The sequence below is a fragment of the Myodes glareolus genome, chromosome 5 (genome assembly GCF_982192425.1).
Source record: "Myodes glareolus chromosome 5, mMyoGla1.1, whole genome shotgun sequence".
Taxonomy (NCBI): Eukaryota; Metazoa; Chordata; class Mammalia; order Rodentia; family Cricetidae; genus Myodes; species Myodes glareolus.
In genome coordinates this window covers 111,297,817-111,305,959 of record NC_142030.1, presented here as the reverse complement: position 1 = coordinate 111,305,959, position 8,143 = coordinate 111,297,817, and positions in this window count along the sequence as shown.

The window sequence follows — 8,143 nt, the reverse complement described above, 5'->3', positions numbered from 1 at the left end:
TTTTGATAGGACAGAAAATTAGGTAGGCAGAGTAAACAGAACAGAATGCTGGGAAGAGGGCAATGAGGCAGATGCCATGGAGCCAGCCACCAGGTCAGACATGCTGAATCTTTCCTGGTAAGCCACCACCTCGTGATGCTACACAGATTATTAGAAATGGGTTAATTAAGATGTGAGAGTTAGTCAGTAACCAACTCTCTAGAGATAATGGGCCAATCAGTGTTTAAATGAATACAACTTATGTGTTATTATTTCTGGGGCTAAGCTAGCTGTGCTGGAGCCGTGCAGGACGAAAAGCAGGCCTGCCTGCAGCTCCTCACTACAGAGTTGGACCCTCCACTTCAATGATTAATGAAGAAAATGCTCTTAATTTTGCCTATAAACCAGTCTTGTTCCCCCTTTATAGGTGATTCTAGATTAAGTGGACACAAAACCAGCAACTGCATCCACTTTCTTCAGGGAGTTTTAAGTTTGCTGTGTTTTTTTTTTTTTTTTTTTTTGGGAGGGTAACATTTTATACCAGCTTCTTAGATGCATTTATCTTGCTTCATTAACATGTTATGTCTATTGTCATAAGTTCCCGATTTCTCTTTTCCTGGCTCATGGCAACTGTAATTCCACTATCTGATATTATGCTCTTGACTACTTTAGTTGACTCCTGCTAGCAGAAATAGATACATTTGCTTTTCCATGCCAGGCTTACTTCACTTGGTTGCTTAGGGTTACAGCATTAGTGTCTGCTACATTTTTACTACCCTTTCATATGTTGACAGATTCTCTGTTTCTTTTCTGCCTTGAGCTTATATGAACGATAAAGCAAGGAGCATGAAAGTGCCAATATTCTTTTCAGAGTGGGGATTTCAGTTCTGCAAATTTAGAAAGGGGTAGAATTGCTGAGTTCTGTGGTACTCCTGTGTCTTATGAGGTTATCTTTTAAGGTTTTTTTTATTCTTTTATTTTTTTAGCACATGTATCTTTGTTGTACTTGTTTATGTGTGCTGTCTTGTGTATGTGTGTTTGTGTGCATGTGGGTGGGTGTGTAGGTGTGTCTTTTTGCATATGCAGGTGAGAGGCTGAGGTTGAGTGTCTTCCACAGTTACTCTTCATTTCAACTAATGAAATGTGGTTGATTTTTGACTGAACCTGAGTCTTGTACCTTGTAGCTATCTTGCCCTGAGGATCCTGGCTTTGCTCCAGAACACATAGATTATTAGCAGGCCACCATGATGTCTTTTATGCACTGCTGGGGATTCATATTCTGGTCCTCAAACTTGTGCAGCAGGTGATTTAAGTAAGATGCCACCTGCCCAGCCTTCCTTATTTCTTTATTGTCATAATGAATATTGATGCAGTTCCCAAAAATTTAAAGCAATCTTGAACACACAAAATAATCACTGTTATAGCTGCACATTGCTGAGTTTGCTTGTTGGTATCAGTAGAAGATTTTATTATGTTTACTTCTATTCAGAAAGCTTATTAGTCTATCATTTCTTTTTCTGATAATGATGTCCTTAGCTTGCTTTAACAGGAAGTTTCTGACTCAAGCTTCCTTTAGGACAAGGAGTGTGAAGACTCTGTCCAGGGATGGTATTAGCATTCATTTTACTACCTGCATGATTATCATTATTGATTGATAGCATATTTTCAATTTTGAGTTCACTTTTTATGAAACAAATAAAAAGCTGTTTAGATTTTCTAATTCAGTTATAATTTTCAATTTAATTAAGTTTCAGTCAGATTTATGATTTATGTTTCTAGAATAATTTTCCATTCAAGTCACCTTTATAATAATCACAAAAGTTATTTGTGTCTTTTTTCTGTTAATGGTATAGAATACACTGAGATGTATGTCCTGAACCTAATGAGTAACAAACTTTTTGCTTATGGAAAAGAACTGTTTTGCTTTGAAATTTTCAATTATAAATCTTTCTAAAGCATCCACTTTAAACTTAATTTGTCTACTTTATTTTTCTGATATCTGCTTTTATTTTTATTTTATTTTTCCACTTTAAATTTAGCATACTTTCATTTTAAAACTGTTTAGAAGGAAAATACATACAAACAACTTTTAAACATTTCTCCTTTTGTAAAGTAATTGCTTAAACCTAAATATTTCCTAAAAATTTACTTTCCTGATTCCCATTAATAAAATTTTTGTCCTTAATTGAACAAAAGTCAAAAATTCCTCAGTGACAACACAACATTGAGAAGAAATTCCCAAACATATAGTAAGTGTTTTCCCCCCACTTTTGCTTTTTTTGAGAAAGGATTTCTCTGTGTTAACACCTATGGCTGTCACTTTGTAGACTAGGTTAGCCTCAAACTCACCTACCTCTGCCTCCTATGTACTGAGATTAAAGTATTAATACTTGTTTTTTTAAGGGTTTATTTTACCATCTTACTGTAAATATATATAAATACATACACATAGATACATATTCATGTGTGTGTGTGTGAATGTTCTTAGCTCCGATGGCCCGAAGAGGAGTTGGATTTCCCTAGGACTGGAATTTTGGCCATTTTGAACAATCCAGCATGGGCTCTGGGAAATGAACAGAGGTTCTCTGCAGAAGAAGCACTCACTTTTCACTGCTGAGCCGTCAGAGCAGCCCCTCCTTATACTGATGTGTTAGGATTTATTCTAATTGACTCACATGTCATCTGGTTGGGTAGAGATTCTAGGTAATACCTATTGCTATAATAATTATTTATCCAGTCTAATGTTCGCAGAAACTTATTGGGTTAATTTTGCTAAGACTATAGTTCATGTCATCTACATCCTTACTGCTTCCTGCCTTGCTCCACTGGCTGATGGGAGGTGAATGTTAAAAACAGCCTTGAGATCAAGATTCGCTTTAGGCTATTTAACTCAAAATCTTGGAGCTATAATTTTCAAGTTTTTTTTAATATGTCATAAGAACTGAAGGTTATGTTCTAATAGATGATGGCATTTTCATTCACCCTCTCTGAGAATAATCACGGATACTATTATGTTGCTTAACATAACAAATCAGATGAAGTTTTAAATTTTTCTAGTAATTCTTAGAAACTTAAGAGGTCCAAACAAATAAAAGAATAGCATATAAAACCAATGTGATCCAAAACAGTAGCATTTAATGAACAACTCGAATTCCCTCATGTTACCATGGCCAGAACTGACATTGCTAGTGGGGAGACATAGCCTCTGCTTCTGGTCTGGGTTTAATTGGTTATTTTATTTTGAATCCAATAATACTTATGAAGAGGTCTCCCTTACTGTATTTCTGTCATTACTCTAATAACTGTGTTGCTGTCTAGTTAAGAATAAATATTTTCTGAAGTTAACCAACATTATCCAACAGATGAGTTTTACCTGCTAATTTTAATGAATGTTAATTTGAAATCTTTCCGTTTGATCATTATATCCTTTCCATATTGTGGAGAATTTTTAAGTCCATTGATATGAAGAGAACTAAAAATTTTCTTCCCTGAGAGCTAGAACACCCTATGATCTGGCAAAACATGTCCCATGTTTGATGGATACAGCTCCCTGTACCTCATATCATTGACCCACCATAGGCTTCCTGGAATCTACTGAAAATTGCTTAAAATAGAGACAAGAATTTGGTGTTCTGTGGTCAGATGTCATCTAGTATCAAAGGCCTTCATTCTGTTTTATGTGAGCTATCATTGATAGGCTAAGGAATAGGAAATAGATTACTCACATTGCCACTACATACACAAAGAAGAATCAGTCAAGAAAGGAAAGGGAGCTGGCTAGAAGTCATTACCCAGAATGTCCAGGGTTCCCTGACAATGGCTGAAGCTACACAGCTATGCTTATGTAATTATATCTGTGGTAAGAATTTGAATAGTTCTTAGAGACACTGAACAGAGCATGTGTGAGTTCTGCTTGGTCTAGCTGAAGCTAATGTCAGAGTTATAGTGATACTAAAATCTGCCTTAAATGAAATTATTCAAGGGTTTGGGATCATAAAACACCTCTTTATATGCTTCAGGGTGTATTTCTATTAGTTTTTAAGAAATGACTGGAGAATTTAGTACATCATTTTTATATTGGTTCAAACTGAAAAAAAAGAGTCATTGGGAAACATAAAGGGATTTATCTGCAAACAATTAGTTAGCAATACCACTTATCTTTTCATCATATTATAGACAGTGGAGTTCAGTATGACATTTTATACATCTGTATAATATATTTAAATTTATATTATGATTATTTCTTTATGTGCATAGGGGAACACATGTAAAACCCAGTGTATGTGTAGACATCAGTAGAAACTTGGGGAATCTGTTTTCTCTTTCCACCATGTGGGTCCTGAGCATCAAATGCGGGTAATGATTGGTGGCAGATGGTTTTGCTCCTAAGCCATCTCGCTGCCCTACAATGGATCTTAATCATGATTAAAGTCCCTCACCCTTTCTAGTCCCCTTCCTATTTCCTGATCCACTTTCCCTACTAGTTTTCTTCGTTCATATTTTTATAGAATATGCCCTAGTGTGTTCATCAGTGTTATTCAGGGAGAATGGACGAGGGTGACTTACAGAAGCACAACATTTCAGGGCAACAAGGGTAAAAAAAAGTGGGTCAGTACAATTGAGTTTTCTGGTTGGACTTCTCTGTGAATTTGTTCTTGTTGTTTGTCAAAGCTTAGAATTTCTCTAACAGACTGACTGAGGAGAAACAGGAGAATGAGAAAGATTGGGGTGAGTGGAAATCCATAGCAGGAAATGAAATTCACTAGTTGCATTCTAAAACCTGTATCCTCAATTCACTGATTCTTACACTGTTGTCAAGGATGTCACTCAGAGGCATGGACATGTGCATAGATGAGAGACAGAAAGTCCAGTTATTTGAGGCAAGGAGAGTAGCCAGGGCTTTTGTGAACCATGGAGGCAAGTCATTGGGCCACACACACTATCAAGGAGTTACAGATTAGCTAGTGCCCGTCTGTTCTCCACACACAACAGGGTGCTCTCTTATGGCCAACCTAACTGAAAACTTGCAAGAAGGGGAGGAAAAGTTAGCCAACAAGCAGAGTTTAGCATGACCAAGTTGACACATAACAAAGCCATTAGGTCTAGGGTTAGGGAGATGGTTCAGTATAGTGGTTGTCATGCAAGCATGACAATGTGAATCTCATTCTCGAACACTCACAAAATGCAAGGCAGGATGTAACACTAGCATTTTGGACGTAGATACAGGGTTTCCCTGGGGTTCATTGGTTCCCAGCCAGCTTAGCTTAGGAGAAAGCTGAGAGTCAAGGAAGAGACACTATTTCAAAACAACAAAACAAAACAAAATGCCAAAAAAACAAGGTAAATAGTGCTTGAGGAATACCTGAGCTTGATCTCTGCCACATACATGTACACATATACCAATACACTCACATACACACACACTAACACACACACACACACACACACACACACACACACACACACACACTCTAAGGCCAAAATTAGTAAGGTGCCAACTACCAACATTTAGTCCTATAAATAATTTCACACTAAATTCTGATAAAAACACTACATTCAAGGCATTATGACATGCTTGGGATATGGTAGAGGTGGAGATTCTGAATCATGCATTTTCATTGAAGATTTGATTCTAACCAATTTTTAGTACTATAAAGCCAAATAGCTTTACTTCAGTGAAAATACTTTTAATATAAAAATTATCCTGTCATAATCTTTATATTTATACTTTATTTTAAATGAACATATGTATACATACATGTGTGCCATGCATGTTTTTATGTGTGCACATGAGTGTGTGGGGGTATGCTAACATCTATGTGTCCTGAAGAATGCAGAGGCCAGAGATCAAGGCTAGGTGTCTTATTTAATCTCTGTTCTTCTAATGACTTTTGGAGATTTCTCACTGAATGTAGAGCTCATGAATTCAGTTAGATTGGTTGATCACTGTATTACATTCATTAGACTGTCTTTGCCTCCCCCAGCGGTAGGATTACAGGCATGTACTACTTTAACCAGGTCTTTGAATGATGCTAGGGTTCTGAATGCAGGTACAACCAGCAATGTGCCCAGTGATCCAGGTCCCTATTCCCAAACCCTGGGTCAGAATCCTATCATAATGTGGTCATATAATGGATTGGAGAAATTTTTCTATTTTCACCATTGCCATGAACACAAAAGAAAGGCAATTATAACAATCATGGTTCCAATTAGAAATGTCAGAGATTACAGGCATCCTGTTTGAAAAGGTAACTGCTTCCTTCTTCAAACCAGCATTAATTCAGACAATAAACTCAGAAAGCAATTAGAGCTTTGCTCTGTACTGGGTAAATCAACAAGGGCTGATAGCAGAATTAGATCTGAGATTCCCCCAGAAGGAAACCTTGAATCCCAGTAAATAATAACATGCTGATGGGAAGCCTGTGATCAGCAGCTTGAGTTTGGGAGAAGCAGTATTATTTCTGGGGCTTTGCCGAGGAATGAGACTGTCTATCTTCCTTCTTTCAATTACCTCTGCAGCCTGAGCAACTGGAGGTCATAGCCACTTGCTCTTGTTTGTATGATGAATAATGAGTAAATTCCTATATTTTGCTGAAGGTTGTCAGGGGTTATTTGTACAATTCCTTGCTTAAAACTGAAGAATGGCACCAAACACTCCAACAGTTGTGCAGAGAGAATAGTAAACAAAAATTAGTCTAGTAAGGTCAGGCCAGTTTTATGGAATATGAGCCTGGTGTCTGTTTTCCCCTGAGATTTTCTGGCTCTTGTGATCATTTTAAAAGAAGCACTAATCACCCACGTGCATACTGCTTTTTCTGTTTTTAGTTTTAAAGCAATCTTCTACCTGGGAGAAGGGGAACTAGCTCAGTGGATAAAGTGCTTGCTTTGTAAACAGGGTGACCTGAGTTTGACCCAGTGCCCTTACAAAAGCTGAGCATGGTGATGTCCATCTTTAACGACAATATTGGCCTGGCAGAGCCAAGAGGGTCCTGGAGACTCTCTGGAAAGGCAGTCTAGACAACCCAGTGAGATCCAGGTTCAATGAGAGACCACAGTTGAAGAAAATAGGATATGAAACAATAGAAAAAGACACCCAGTGTCAACTTCTGCCTTACACACAATATACATACAGGTAAGCATAGCCCTCACAATACATACAGATGCATATTACACACACACACACACACACACACTCACACAGGTTGGGCTGATATCCTATCCATACATAGTTATGCTGTAGGAATTAAAGGAATTATATATTTTTTCTTTTCCTCTTTTAAAAGAAAATAAACTACCTTTTTTATTATACATACTCAATCCATGTTACCACGACCTCCCCTCCTCCCATTCTCTTCACTTACTCCCCTATCCCCCCATCTGCTCCACAGAGAATGTAAGATGCATTGCTTTGGGGAAAGGTCCAAAGCTCTCCCTACTATATCTAGGTTGAGCAAGGTATCCATCCAAAGAGAATAGGTTTCCAAAAAGCCACTACAAGCAGTAGTAATAAATCCTGGTGCAATCCCAGTGGCCCCTCACTCAATCCCTGCCATGCAACAGTCAATCACATTCAGAGGAACTTGTTTCCTCCTATGCTTGTTCCTTCACAGTCCAGCTGGACTTGGTGAGCTCCCATTAGCTCAGGTAAACTGTTTCAGTGAGTGCCCCCATCATGGTCTTGATCACTTTTCTCATATTCTCATTCCTCCCTCTCTTCAACTGTACATTGGAAGCTCAGTCCTGTGGTCTGATGCGGCTCTCTGCCTCTGTTTCCATCAGTATCTGAATGAAGGTTCTATGGTTATATTTAAGATATTCATCAGTCTGATTACAGGGCAAGATCAGTTTGGGCACCTGTTCCTCTGTTTCTTAGGGTTTTAGCTGGGGTCATTCTTGTAGATTCCTGGGAATTTCTCCAGAGCCAGGTTTCTTGCTAAACCCATAATGCCTCCCTCCATCAAGCTATCTTTTTCCCTACTTTTATCTCTGTCTTTCCTCTCTCTCAACTATCCAATTCCCTCAAGTTCTCCTTGACTTCCCCTCCTCATCCCTTTCTACCATGCCCCCCAACACTCCTTTGATCCCAATTTTGTCAGGTGATATTGTCTACTTCAACTTTCCAGATGAACCTATATATGTTTTTCTTAGGGTTTACCTTGTTACT